Source organism: Nannospalax galili, unplaced genomic scaffold (genome assembly GCF_000622305.1).
Source record: "Nannospalax galili isolate Female #2095 unplaced genomic scaffold, S.galili_v1.0 scaffold525, whole genome shotgun sequence".
Taxonomy (NCBI): Eukaryota; Metazoa; Chordata; class Mammalia; order Rodentia; family Spalacidae; genus Nannospalax; species Nannospalax galili.
The window spans coordinates 2,550,869-2,566,386 of NW_008353937.1; the positions used below are offsets into that span (position 1 = coordinate 2,550,869).

General features: G+C 48.1%; 1 protein-coding gene across 4 annotated transcripts in view; it reads left to right on the forward strand.

Annotated features, from left to right (window-relative positions):
• Window positions 1-15,518, forward strand: part of Trappc9 (trafficking protein particle complex 9) — a 551,206-nt gene that overhangs the window by 498,923 nt on the left and 36,765 nt on the right. The gene's annotated exons all lie outside the window — the stretch shown is intronic.

Below are 15,518 nucleotides of genomic sequence, written 5' to 3' on the forward strand. Positions count from 1 at the left end.
ATTCAGGTTGGCCCATCTCTGCGCAGGGAAGGGAGCTTTAATCGAGTTCGATGATCAGAACTGCTGGACAGGCTGAGTGAGGGCCAGAGCCTCGGGCTGTTTAACAGTCCACAGCCTCGGATAAAGTCATCCTGCTGCCAGGGCAGAGGCCAGGCCATTATGCGGAGAGAGAACTCTCAAATCTCACTTCATTGCTCAGCCACTTAACGAATTCTCAGAGTGAGGAGCAATTTGGGCTCAGCGTGTAGCCACGCCTGGCGCTGTGGTCCTTGTTCTCATTACAGGGCTCCACGGGGAGAGCAACAGCTGCTCCCTGTGATTCCTACTTACCAGGCTGTTTGGGTGCCCAGGACCACTGTTCTCTCCTCAGACGCCCCATCAGGTTCATGGGCCCATAAGTAATGGTCATGCTCAGAGCACACAGGAGGCCTGGCTGCACTGTCAGTGCTCAGCCTAGAAAACTCGTGAAAGCCGCTCACTGCTCGCTACACTTTTTATTTGTAAGAGGGATTCCTGTTAGCTGCAGCTGGTGAAGTAATGCAAAGCCATCGAAGATGTACTGCCCCACCATCTCCCTTACCAGCCTTCAGAGGAGAAACTCGATCCCGCCTGTACCTCCTACACGTAGGCAGACATGTGCCTGCATGTATGAAGTGCATCTGCTTATAGAGAGGTACCGAAGCTATTATTTGTGTGCTGCTTAACCATCTGGGCCCTTCCCAGCTTGCTTCCAGAGATTCCGCAGCGGCCATTTGCATGCCCGTCTGCCTGAGTCCTGCTCAGCATGGTGCCCTCTTCCGGTCTTCATGGCTTGTCATTTGATGGGCCAGACCCATCATCTTAGCTGGCCCTTCCCCAGGTCCTCGTGAGGCCTAGCGTCTCTCATCAAATCATGTGGATTCCTTTCTTTGGTTGCCCTGTTCACTTTCTTGCTTTCAGCATGGTGTCTCTCCTTCCCTTGTCCTTGGAAGGGCCTCGTGGCCCATGTTGGGAGCTGATGCTGCTCTATGTGCTGCACGCACATTGTCCTGGTCTGTTATTTCATTTGACTTTGTTTTCATGGCGTTGCCAGAAGAAATTAAGTCACTTATTATTTCTTCATAGGAAATATTAATGTATGTGCAATTTATTTGAGCATATAGTATAAGACGGATCCTTATTTTATTAGATGTTTAGTCAGTTACACCAGGACCAATTTATGTTAAAAGCCATTCTTTCTTTTCTGAACGAGCATGCCATCTTGGTACTATATTTAGCGTCTATGCAGCCATGTGTCACCTACAACAGGGGTTTGTCCTGTCGTCAGGCAGTGCATTGTTCTTATGTTTTGGGGATGAAGTGTGCCCCCAAAGACTCATCTGTGAAAAGTGACGTCCCTAGCTAGTTTAGAGATGGGACTTTGAAGAAGTGATTAGATTGTAAGGGCTCTGCGTTCACCAGGGGTAACCCACTGACGGATCCATAATTAGATGGAGTTAGTCAATGGTGAAGGGAACTTTTGGAGGTAGGGCTTAGGTGGAAGAAGCGAGTGACTGGGTCATGCCCCAGGTGGGTATGTCTTGTGCCCGGCCCCTTCCTTCTTCCCTGTCTTTGCTGCCCGGCTGTCACAAGGTGAGCAGGCTTCTCAGCTACATGTTCCCAGCATGGTGGTGCTCTGCCTCACCACAGGCCCCAGCACCGGAACCAGCCAGCCATGGACTGAGACTAAGAACCAGAATAAAAATTCTCTCCTGTAAGTTATTTTCCTCAAATATTTGTCACAGAACAACGACGGCGGTGACGACAATGGCAATAGCAATCTTACAGTGTGTTCACACAGACCTAGGAGGCGTGGGCTACGCGGTGCACATACATGTGAAGCCTGTTGCTCCTAAGACCATTATTAACAAGACACAAGATTAAAACAAAATAAAGTGATGCGATGGGCAGCTGTGGGGGGGAACCGTGCAAGGTTGCTGTCGGGAACAGCACGCTGTTGAATAGTGTGCACTCTGATGACAGAAAGGATAGTAAGAAATAAACGATGGCGTATTAGTGACATCTCTGGGGGAAGGAAGAGTTTATTAGCCTGAGTACATCCGTCAAGGTGGGGAAGGCTTTGCAGCAGCCGTGTGCGGCAGCCAGTCACGTTGTCTGAGAGCGAGGAGGGCGTTGCCGGTGCTCAGCTCCCTTTCAACATTTATGCAGTCCAGGACCCCAGCCCGTAGAGTGGTGATGCTCACCTTCCCTGCTCTGTTAAACCTTTTTGGAAAGACCCTCCTAGCCTCACCCAGAGATGTATTTCCGTGGTATCTGAAATGCAGTCTGGTTGACAATGAAGATGGACCTTTATGTGCCGGAAACACATGAACCAGTGGCAGTCCTGTGTCAGCATTCACACGAACAGCTGGGTCGGGGGCTGGGCTTTCACAAAGCCGGCACCAGCACCACCACCGGCACGTAATTAATGCATGGTGTGGTGACAGCAGGGATGCCCCCCAGGGAACAGGAGCTTCTTGGTTCCATCAGACCTTCAGGGCACCCTGAGAGTGCAGTCCATGGACTTGTCTCTGTGTAGCTCATGGGTGGGATGTGCTGAAGGAGTGCAGATCTTGTGATCCTCCCGGGTGCTGAGCAGGTCTTCTGCTTCCGTGCTTGGCCCACTTTCAACATGATGGCCTAAGATGAGATCCAGTACCTGACACAGCAGCCCCTTCTCTCCACCCTTTTTACAGGATTCTTAGCTATATACGCATTTTTGATGCAGTTAAAGATTAGTAACGTTCTATTATGAACATATTTGGAATATTTGCCTTTTTCTTAAAATAGTACTTATACTCTATTTTTCTTCTGTTTCTGTTTTAAGGGTTTTTTTTTCAGAAATATGATTTTTTAAATAAAATGGTCTTGGGCATTTATGAGCATGATCCTGATTTTTCCCCTTTTGGCTGATAGATTTCATAACACATAAGCCATCCTTGGACTAACCCGTATTTGGTCATGGTGACTAACCCGTATTTGGTACCCTGCTGGATTTGATGTGATATTTTATTTAGAATCTCTGCCTTTCTGCCCAACGTGGGATTTCTCCCGTTACCTTTGAAGCTCACTGCCTTCCCAGGACACTGCACTGAGGAGTGAGACCGCGACTGTCTTCAGGGGCCTCAGAGGAGCAGCGAAAATGCTGTGGGAAAGGTGCCATGGCTGAGATGCCACAGAAACGGTATGACAGGCCATCTGAGAGCCACGCAGAGCGTCCTCCAGTGTTGACGCATGTACTGGCTCCTGCAGAATGAGTGACAGGCAGTGCTGCTCACAAGTTTGCCCCCATCCACTCGGACTAGCTTGAATTTCCAGGGATTTTAGGAGATGAGATGGTGGCCACCATGTTGGAGCTTAAGTCAGTCCAGAGGGAGGTGTTTACACCGTGGAAAAGGACAAACATGGAATCCACATTCACCAGGACACTTCTGACTATATTGCTATCCTTTACTATTTTAAGAAATACTTTTATTGAATTTTTACAAATTTCATACCATGTATTTTGATCATATTTAGATCCCCTCCTGTATCTGTAACCCCTTACTACCTGACACCTAATTTCATGTATTCTAATATATATATATATCATCCATCTACCCACCTATCATCTATCCATCATCTATCTATTTATCTATCCATCATCTATCTATTATATATCTATCATCTATCTATCATCTATCTATATCTATCTAATTATCTCTCTGTCTCTCTATCATCTCTCTATCATCTATCATCTTTCTATGAATGAAGGCCTATAGAGTTGAGTCTGTATCCCCAAATGCCCTTTGGTGTGGGTCCGTCCACTGGAGCCTGCAGCCTTCGAAGAGTCTCACTCTTAAAAGAGACTGATTTTCCTCTCCCAGCAGCCATGGGTTGCCAACCTCCTCAGGCAGGTTGGGGTTTCTTACCTACTGCTCCATGTCTATGCTGGGATCCTCCACTTTATCTTCGGTTCCCCTTCAAGACCCCCCACTCCACCCTGAGATGGGGACGTCATTCCACTATGGCCTCCCTGACACTGAGACAGCAATTGCTGGGAAGGCTTTCAGAGAACAGACTTCGGAGTGAGGGAACCCCCATCACCAGTCAGGGGCTCAGGAACCCCAACCCCCGACTCTGTTCTTGTTTTTGCAGTGGGGTAATAAGCCATGCACTCGTGTCTAATCACCTGTATGAATTGCTTAGCAGATGCGCATAGAAGCAGTAACTTAAAAACAAGAATGAGAACCCAGAGCTATACCCTGAGCAATTGACAGTTGTGTCACTTGACTCCTGCTTACCTCGGGGGATCTTGGACTGACTGGCTTTGTGTCTTGGTCCAGGGTTCTGAGTGCCTTGAGATAATTCCTGCATCTCCTCCTGTGCAGTGACTCTTTTACCATCCATTCCTTCTCAGCTCTACCTCAACTACAACCCTGGCACAATTTTTGTACAAATTATCAGAGTCCCTCGGTGCATTTTTATATGGCAATGTGGCTTTTTCATGGCATAGCCAAGCATACACTGCAACCATAGGTAAAACTTCTTCCTTATACAGTTTTTTAAGTATTTTATTTATTATTTTTACTTTATGTGTATGAGTGATTTGCCTGCATGTATGTGAGTGCACCGTGTCATGCAATGCCGCGGAGGTAAGAAGAGGGCTTCGGATTCCCCTGGAACTGGAGTTAAGGATGGTTCATAGCTGCCATGTGGGTGCTGGGAATTGAACCCGGGTCCTCTGCAAGAGCAGTCAGTGCTCCTAACTGCTGAGCCATCTCTCCAGCCCCCAGTTTTTTGTTTTTGTTTTTTGTTTTTTTTTTAGATAGGGTCTCATGTAGCTTAGGCTGGCCTACAACTACTCATTGTATAGCAAAGGATGACCTTGAACTTCTGATCCACCTGCGTACACCTTCCAAATACTGGGATTTACAGACGTGTACCACCATTCCCAGTTCGTGCAGTGCTGGAGATAAAACTCAGGGCCTCGCGCCTATCAAGCAAGCACTGTACCAACTAAGCTGCATACTAAGCCCAAGTGCTTTAAGTTTTTAAATAGAATTAATAATTGCCTGGTTTTTTTTATCGTTGTTTATTTTCCTGTGAACTTTATGTAAGGTTTTTCTTGAAATTGCCAGTAGGCCACGGCATTCCTCTCAGTCCCACCACACCCATCAGCTAAGCTAAGGGGACCTGCTTCATTCTTAGAACCCGCCCAGGGCCCGCTCCTGGGTAGCTGCTGTCCTTCAGGCCTCGTGCGGGGCCGCTGTCCCCACGTGTCCCTCCTCTCATTCCAGCATGCCATGGTCTCTCTGTCTCTCTCTATAAGTTTACTGTTTTAGCTTGCTGGAGCACATCCTCTGACACTTTCCCAGGAAAGAGTGCACAGAAAAATACATTTTAAAAATATTGGCTATCTGGGGAACGTGTCCCTGCCCTCTCTCAAGCTTAATGGACCATTTGGCTGGGTTTAGCATTTAGAATTCTTTGTCACTTAGACTTTTTGAAGGTGTTGCTCAGGTCTTTCAGCGTCCAAAACGTACATCTCCTAATTTTTAAAATTTATGGCTTTAAATTAAAGTGAGCTTGCAGTGCTGCTGCAGAGAAGTCTCCAGCCGTGCAAGCCCTGTAACTGGCTCTCTGTGAATGACCTGCTTCCTTCTCCGGGGGAGTTTCAGGTGTCACTTCCTCACTCTAATGCTCTGCAATTTCATGAAAAGCGTCCTGATCCAGTTCTTTTGAAATTCACCTGCAGGCCCTCAGTGGGTTACTTCAGTCAGAGGACGTTTTCTTTTATGACATCTTTGCTACTTTCCTAGCCTCTTCCTCTTCCTGAGTGCCTGTGATTGAGAGTGGACCATCTTAACTACTACTTGAATTTTCTTTTCTTTTAAAAGTATTTTATTTTTATTTTATATGTATGAGTGTGTTGCCTGTGTGTATGTAAGTGCACCCTTGTCATGTAATGCCCACAGAGGTCAGAAAAGGACGTTGAATCCCCTGGACCTGGAGTTACGGACAGTTGTTAGCCACCATGTGGGTGCTGGGAATTGAACACAGGTCTTCCATACAAGCAGCCAATGCTCTTAACCACTGAGATTTCTCTCCAGCCCAAAATTTTCTTTTCCATCTCTTCAAATGTTTATTCTTCCTTCTTGGGAAAGGTCCACATTTTATTTCCAGTATATCAATTTTCCAAGAGTACATCTTTGTTCTCTGTTCCTCTTTAATGGTATCTTGTTCTTTTGTTTGTGGTGTGTGTGTGCATAGTGTATGAGTGTATGTACATGTGTATATATGTAGACTCCGTGTGTGGACTTGGTGTGCATGTATGTGTGTACGCATATATTTGTGTGTGTAGCTTTTGTGTGTGTGTGTGTGTGTGTGTGTGTGTGTGTGTGTGTGTGTATGAGAAGGCCAGTGGTTGATGTTAGGTGTCTTTCTCAGCCACTCTCCACCGTATCCTTTGAGACAGGGTCTCACTGAAGCAAGCGCTCACCAACTGGCTAGGCTGGCTTGCCAGTAAGCTGTGGGGATTGACTGTCTCTGCCCCAGCCCCCGTGCAGGGTTATAGACAGCCGACATTTTTACATAGGCGCTGGACTCTGAACTCAGCCTCTCGCTCCTCAGAGAATATTAAAGCTTTATTTCGGATTTTCTTTCTCGCCACTGTTTTTCTGGTCTTGCTCTTCTGTTTCTCTTCGTCTTTTTTCAGTCCATAGGTTGTCTCCAAGGGCTGAGAGTGTAGCTCAGAGGTTCTGGAAAGTGCTGACTTGGTCTGAGAGAAGCTGGGCTGAAGTTACAGGCTGGCCAGCTGCTTGTGAAGAATGGTAGGGCCAGCTCAGGCCACAGGGCTCCTTCCCACCTCTTGGTCCTCAGCCCGGCATCTCTAGAGAAGATCTTGGAGAGTCCTGAGCAGGACCACAGACCTCCCTCCCACCCTCCCTGGAGCAGCAGCAGGGGAGGGAACACTTCTCTTAAAATGAGTGTTCAGACTTCATCCCCACATCATGTGCTGAGACTAGAGCTCTGCTGTCAGACCGAGGGGCAGTGATTCCCCAGACATTTGGCATTTCTCAGCAGTGTTGTTCCAGGGTTAGTTTGGCACACAGGTCTTGGGGAGGCAGGAGCCCCAGCTTCTATCATCTGCTAGTCTCTGAAATATGTAAGAGTGACCAGTTTCAAGCTGTGGACACAAAGTCAAACAACCCCTCAGATTCTGATGCCCTGTCTGCCCTTCTGGACCTCAAGTTCTCCGAAGCATCCCATTCTTGGCCCCACCCGCCTCCTGGCAGGAGAGCCCTCATCTGTCCTTTGGTGGTGGTGTTTCTGCTGCCCCACTGAGCCAGCCGCACACGCTCTTTGCTAACCCAGAAGCCAGTTACCCGTTTCCATAGCTTCCTTCGCCCTCAGCCTCATGCCTTATGTATTTTGCCTCCCTCTCTGGGTTTCCAGAGGGAACAGAGACAGATGTAGGTGTTAGGTCTGCTGGTCTGAGATACCTCCCCCCACCCAGTGTTTCCAGTTCCCTAGTATTTGAGCACCAGGCAGGTGTGAGAGATACCAGCTGTGCAGATAAAAGTCTGTGCTATAGAGCACAGGGGAGGCAGAGGAGGAAGGGGGTGTGTGTTCTGTAACAACAGGATGTGCACAGTGTTCTGAAGACTCTGGGGCTGGCTCATGGGCTGCCTCTTATCCCCTGGTTCTATGGGAAACTGCTATAGTCCTAGCTGTGGGGTTGAGGTGTGTGGTTGGGGGGGTCGCTGCGGTACCTTTGGGGACTGTGCTGGCTGCCATCTGGGAAGTCTGATGAGAACTTTGGTGAGGAAACAGGAAGTAAAGGCCAGGAGTGTCAGCCAGACTGGATAACAGAGGTGCTGGGTGTCAGCTGGCAAATGAAACTGATATCCCACACCACAAAGTCAAAGACTGAAATCAAAGCCGGTGTGCAGGATTCATTCCTCGCTGAGATTTGTTGTGACTATTTCATCTGCTCAGAATGATGTCATACCTAGCTCAGTCCAGCCAGTGGGCAACCTGCTGGCTCCTGAGATGTTTTCTGTAGCCCTCAGTGCCCAGCCTGTCCTGCCCCTGGCCCCTGTGTTGTCAGCCCGTGTGCATGCTTAAAGGAACCTGCTCACCTGCTCACCTCCAGCCATGGAGCCCATGGATTCATAATTATGCCAAGATAGCCAGTGCCCACTGTGGGCCACTGTGCTGCACAGGACATTTTAGAGATGGCTCTTCTCCCTTTTGTGGTAAATGACACAAGTTCAGTGGATGATCCCAGCTTAGCACTGGTTCCCCAGTCCACAGGAAGGTTTCGGGGTCACTCTGTGTATTAGCTACTTTTCTGCTGCTGTGATGAAACACTGTGACCAAGGAAAGTTATAGAAGGAAGAGTACATTTGGCTTAGGGTTCCACAGGGATCAGAGTCCATCATGGCAGGGAGAGAGGCCAGGTGGGAGGCAGCTGGAGGCAGCTGAGTGTCACATCTTCAATCATGTGAAGAGAGAGAGCAGACTGGAAGTGGGTGAGGCCGTGAGCGCTCCAGCCCACCTCCAATGAAGTGCTCCCTCAACAAGGCCACATCTCCTCGAGGTTCTTTGACCTCCCCAAACAGCACACCACCTGACCAAGTGCTCAAGTAACTTGAGTCTTCTGGGGACAGTTTTCTTTCAAACCATCATACTAGGGATGAAAGGTGCAGGCCACAGAGAGTCTGCCAGCTACTCTCTTGGACTCTCATCTCCCTGAAGCACAGGTAGAGAGAACACGGGGACTTAGGGTGAGGCACAGCTACTCCTAAGCAAGTAGAAACGAGAGCGCGTCCGCACAAAGGCTACCCCCGAACATCTGGCTGTTTGGGTAGAACATTAGTCACAGTTGCCAAGGAGTGGGAATGATCACCTGTCCATTAGTTCGTCCACACAGTGGAGCACTACTCAGCCGTAAAAAGGACAGAGTACTGGTACATATAATACAATATGCATGAATGTTAAAAAAATACCCTGTCAAAGTAGCCATACACAAAAGGCTGTGTTTTACATTTCTGTCTATAGGATACATGTACAGTAAGTAAATCCATACATAGGAAGTAGATTAGCAGTCATCAGAAAGTCCAGGAGTGATTGCTAATGAAATTAGCGTCCTTTAGGAGAAGATGGAGACATGGAATGTTCTGGAATGAAATAGTGAGGAAAGTTATGAATATACAATTTATAAAAATGAATTGTAACCTTTAGTGCATGTCTTGTAGGGTGTGTGAAGTAAGCTCTTATCTGAATATAGACATGAAACAGCCTATATCCTGCCCTGCTGTTGATCCACAATGTTCAGGACACCAGCTATAGGGGCGCTTTTACCTTCGTCCTCTGAGACCCTTACTATATATGAGGCAGCCTTATGTTCTGAACTCAGCCCACCACAGGCCAAGCCTGAGCTCTGTTCCAGTCTCCAGGACCGTGTCAGATGCTATGTCTGCTGAGCACAGCTCATACGACTCCTCTCCTGGCAATGTACTGTGGGATTCCCTTAAGGATCGGCACCAACTTCTGTGCTGTAATCAAAGAGTGACTGCAGAGAGGCCTTAGTACAGAGACCCCTGGATGAACCCCCAGCCTTTGTTGGGCTTGGAGCTCCAAGCACCTGCACCTACGGCCCCTGTCGCAGCTGTGCTGGCCTGGCTCAGTCAGGTCTGTGCTGGCTACAGAGCAGGGGTTGGGGGGAAGAGGCCTGATAGCTGTGGGACTTGCACCTCGGACTTCAGAGACTTCTGCATATGTGTGCCACAGAGTGAGTCTTTGATTCCTTTGGGGGTAACCCATGCTGTTATGGCACCTGGGCCTTCCCCTACTGTGGTCCAAGTTGAAAGAAAAGTTCCCCAAATGCCCCTAGCCACCAGCTTTCTTTCAGGGGTGGAAGTCAGACAGGAAGGCCCTGCCCCAGCTACTAAATCAGCCAGGATCCTCACCCCACATCTGCTGACAAAGGAGGGAACCCACCTGACTTGCTGTGGACAGGTACTGTGGTCACACAGTGCTAAGAACTTGCTGTTACCTTCATAGATAGAAGGAAGCTCCTTAGAAATGGGGGCCTGGAGGAAGGTACAGGGCTTCTTGTGAGAAAGGCCTTCAGTGAGTCTCAGCTGACTGACAAAGGTCCATGTCGAAGGCCATGGAAACTGACAAGGGCCAATGGAGGCAAAAAGGAATGACATCAGAGGGGGTCGAGGAGTCCACCATCTTCAAGGTGTCCTGAGGAGGCTGCGCAGCTGCTGGGACCTCAGCCAAGGACAAACCCCTGAACCTTCCATTTGGTCCAAGTTTCCCTGCAGGGATCTGCCTCTGACCTGAGTCTCTGTCTGTCTAACCCTGTTACTGCCACCGCCAATGGTTTTGCTTTATAGATCCTTGGGGTCCTGTCCTCTGAGTCCCAAATGGAGACATCCAGGTGGCCAGTGTTACATGCCTTCACCCTGACTTCAGGGATGGGAGATGGGCAGGATGGCCCTTCCCCAACCCACCAAGCCAGCCAGGATTCCCGCCCCACTTCTGCTAGTGTAGGAGGGAACCCACCATCCTGCTGAGGTCTGAAACTGACTACACCCACTCATGAACTTGCTGTTCCTTTGAAAAGCAGGTGACCATTCCCTCTGTCCAAGTCAGTGATTCCTTCCTGGTAGCATGGGGGTAAAACCAGCCATACCAGATGATGGAGTTGGGGGCGGGGGGTCGAGGCTGTGTGTTCCTGTAGAACCTGCCACAATTCCCAGCATGCTGGCAGTTTTCTGGTCCTCTCTGTTTTCTTGGACTTCTGCCTCAGAGCCCTGGGCTGCTAGGCTGAGTTAGGGCTTCATTCTCCCAAGGACAGCACACAGGTCACCATTACACCGCTGTGACTTGATCGCAGCTTATCTTCAGCCTTTTATTCATTGAGAGTCTTACAGGCTAGGATTCCAGTCCATCCTGGAGGGATCTCCTGGTACTTTAAAGCACGTTGCAAGCTGTTCCTCCTTGCTCCACAGATTATAGTCCACACTTGAAGTCACCATTCTCTGAAGCCTCTTCTTGGGGTCTGTGACTCATCTTTTTTAACACGTCAGGAGTTTCCAGCCTTTCGCCTTTTACTGGGGACTCCTTTAAGAATTCCTCTTATAGACTCTGCATTTTCAAAGGCTTTGTTGGTCAAAATATAGACCATTCAGCAATAATGAACTAAGTGTTCCTGCGAAGTAGGACAGGCTAGCCCTGCCTTCCAGAGGGAGGTGCCAAGTACTACCACACCTGGCATACACTGGAGGTGTAAGAAGTCATTTTTGTTATCAAGCTAGAGCACACAGGACTTGAGGGCCTGGTGTGTCCTCTGGGTGCAGGGCTGATGACTTGAGTCTGTGGGCTCCTGGCTGCTGAGCCGGCCCCTCCCTGCCCTGGAGGAGGCTGAACAAGTAGACTCCGATGCCTGTTTCTGCATGGCCTTAGCTTTCCAACTTCCTTTCGGGTGGGTGGTAGCTTGTGTACACCCCACTTCTCTCCATTCCATTAGCTGCTTGGTTGAAGTTGCTGGGTATCTCTGGATAGGTCTGTGGGTCTGATTCTCAGAGAAAGTGTGTGTCGGGGGGTGGGTCACAGTCTGACCTTATTGACTGCTCTCCCTTGTGCACGGTGCAGAGATGTTTCCCTCAGATTCCATGAGGCCTCGGGGCTCCACACTGGGGATTCTCCCCTGAGATAAGGCATGCTCAGAGCCCTAGGTCCCAGGTGATTCTAGATTCTGTCAAGTTGACAACACTAACCATCACAGCTGCCAAGGCAGTGTGCTAGAACCCTGGTACAGGCTGGTAGCCCAGGCCAGGAGCGTCAAGGCCCAGTCCTAAGGAGAAACTGGAAGTCACATTCATCTAAGAAAGAGCCTGCCTCTTGCCTTTGGGGGCATATATCCTCTGATGAAGATGGGGTTGGCTTCATGGATTGGGAGACTGCTCTTTATTAAGATGTTGAAATTCTCCAGACTGCCCTACAGACTTAGGCGAGTCCCTATCCAAAGCTTGACTGTCTTGGTGATAGAAGGGTACAAGCACTGATCCTTAAGTTCCTGTGGAAATTCAGGGGACTCCGAATAGCCAAAATAATCTTGAAGAAGGACAAAGTTGGACAGTTTGTTCTTTCCAGCTTCAATAGTTGCTGCCCAAAGTTGTCCTATCCAAGTGTGACATTCACATAGGTTAGGGCTTTGCATCAGTTTATTAAAAGCTGGTGTTCAGAAATAAACCCCTGCATTTACAGTTGATTCTCAATAAGGATGCCAAAACAATTTAGTAGAGAAAGAAAAGAAATTTCTACAGTGTTTGAACGACTGAATAGCCACATGCAGAAGACCAAGATTGGTTAAATACCTGAACCTATAAGTAAAACTGTAACAGAAGCATGGTGGAAACCACAACCTGGGATTCAGCAGTTGTTTCTACATAGAAACTAAAAGTATAAGCGAACATAGAAAAAAAAGCTTTAGACTCCATCAAAACAAATCAGTGTTTCCAAGTGTTAGAAATGGGTCTCGGAGGGGGGGGGGTCTCAAGAAGACGTATTTCACAAGGCAAAAAGTTTTACCTCTGCTGGTGCTGTGCAGCCACAAAAATTCAGGCAAACAAGCGCACACAGTTGAGATTTTAATTTGAGATTTTAAGAGGTCCTGTGCCTCACTCTAATTGGTCAGGGTTCTGCCTCACATTCTAATGTGATTGGCTAATACAGAGAGAACAGTTTTTAGAAAGAAATGAAATCTGAGCATGTATTTTGACTTATGTAGTTGCTGACTCAAGGGACTTTCACCAAGTGGCACCTGTTTAAAATGGAGTTTCCTTTATCTTCTTTAACCCTTTGATAGGAAAGACATTGCATCTGTTCTCATAGAACACACTATCAGAAAATGAAAAGATAATTCAATCAGAAGGAAGAAGCCTTTAAAATTGTGTATCTGTTAACTTTCTGGTATCTAGCAGCTGGTGAGATGGCTGATCAGGTTAAAGTGCTTGCCACACAAACCTAAGAACCCAAATTTGATCCCTAGAACCCATGTAAGGGTGAGAGGAGAGAACTGTGTCCACAAAGTGTTCTCTGACTGTCATGTGTACCATGCCCCCACATCATACACATATAACAATAATATAGAAAATAAAATTGTTTCAATGTATATTTTTAATGAATTTTTGTGCATTTCATACAGTACATCTTAATCATATTTAGACATCCCGATCTGCACCTCCCCCCCCATTGCTCAGCCACAGGATTTCATGCATTCTGTTCCCTCCCATTGAGCGGGCATTGAGTCTCGTTAGATAGCTGTTGGTTACCCCCAACCTAAAAGCGCCACTACTGCACCAATACAGTTCGTTATGCCTATTACTGTTGTGGTTATTAGGATTTAAAGCTGTGGTTGGACCATTGATTGATTTTCTCCCTTAGCAGCTGCACAGTGTCCTCTAGAACTATGAGAGCTAGTCTTCAGGGGGAGGCTTCCAGGTCAGTTCCAGCTCCATCACTCCATATCCTGAGTCTGAAGTACGTCCTGTCTTCAGTAAGTTCTGGGAGATAGTCAGGGGCTGTGGCACTAGCCCGTGCCATGTTTGGACTTCCCTGACCAAGAAATCAAAGGGAGGTTTCTCCTGTCTCGCACTGTTTCTTGTTATGTAGCCTTCAGCCGTACACTGCACTCATGTACAGGTATCGTATGTATATTTTTCAGTAGGCTTTTGAAAGAATACATGGCCCTCTGTTTTTCCCACCACCTAAGCATTATTTATCTCTAGTTTCTCTCTGTCTAACCCCCCCTCCGCAGTTAAAGAACCCCTATTTTCCCATTTTCCCTTTGAAATACCTGTCTCCCATTGTCTCCCCTCTCCTGAGCTCCTTCTTCCCCTTTACCCCTGTGGTTCCTTGTATGATTTCTATAACACTCTATAATATTTGGAGATCTTAGAAGTCTATCGTATAAAAGACAAATAACCAGCTTAACAAAGGGCAGGTGCTGGGTAGACCTTTGTCTCAAGAGAAATAGAAATGGCCAGTGAGCCAACATGATTCATTAGCATCTGGGAAACACAGCTAGAAACCACTATGAGATACTGTTTTCAGCAGCTAGGATGGCTCAACTCCAAGAGACAGACACTAGCCAGTGCTTCTGACGTGGAGAAAATCAGGCCCTTGTGCGGTGCTGGTAGGAATGTGAGTGGTATGGCTACTTTGCTGAAGGTGTGGCAGCTTGTCAGAGAGTTAAGTGTAACTTCACCTTAGGGACTCTGCAGTCCTGCGCTCGATACGCACAGACTTAAATCATAGTAGCCAAGAAGTGGAGACGTGCAAATGTCTCTTCCTGGTGGACAGATAAATGAAAGGTGTGTCATCCAGTGGGATAGCCTCAGCCTTGGGAAGGAATAGAGCTTTGGCAAGTGCTGTGACAGATGAACCTTGAAAACGTGCTGAGTGGAAGAGGCAGCCATGAAGGTCACATATTTATAACTGCCTTTCCTGATCCATCAGAAGGGGTGAGGCTCTAAAGACGTAGTTCAGGAGGTGGGTGCTGGCTGGAAAGTGCTGCAAAGGGGGTGCTTGCTCTCACCTGCTCATGAGCATCACGTAGAATCGGGCCCATGCTGTAGCCACTAGCACAGTAGATGACTGTGGGGCCTCTCCCCTTCTCTTCTGACATTGACCTTGAACCCAGCATCACTGTGACCAGCTCAGAGTCCCATAGTCACTGCAGAGCAGTGTTCTGCTCAAATACATTCAGACTTTATAAATTGATTTTTAGCAAAGTTGTATACAGCTGCTACCTCCTCCCCTCTCCTTCCTCTTCCCTTCTTCCTCCTCCTGTCCTTTCTCCCCTTTCTCCTCCTCCATTTCCTCCTCCTCTTCCTCCTCTCCTCCTCCCCCTCCCCCTCCCCCCTCCTCCTCTACCTCCTTGATTTACCCCCCCTTCCTCCTCCTCCAAGCCTGCTCTTACTGAGAGTGTCAGATTCTTAAAGATAGCAGATAGAGCCTGGGCACCTTCAGTGACTGTTGATAGTGGGCTAATGTCTCTGAAGCCTGGGATCTGAGTTTCTCCTTGCCATTTTGAGACTGGATCTCAGCCCTGTAATGGGCTAGTGCTTGGATGGGTTTCCATTCCAGTGTCTTGTACCCCACCCCCATCTCCTAGGCCCAGGAAAGCCTCCCGACATCTCTGACAAAATCTCACAGTACTTTAATAGTGGACCCTGAGATGCCAGTTAAGTTTGTGGACCTTTTTTTCAGATCATTGTAAACGGTGCTTTCTGAGGCGGTGTAAAGTGTTCATCAGAGTGCCTGCTTCCTGATGATTCCACCACCCCCACCAGCCCTCCCTGGCCAGCTTTGATTGCAGATCTTATCAGCTACATTGCCTAGCAATTAAGCCTTCTGTAGCTCCTGGGTAAAGCTCTGTTTGGAGCATGGAAGGCCAGGCTCCTGGAGCTGGGAGAGTCCCTGGGGATCATATGACC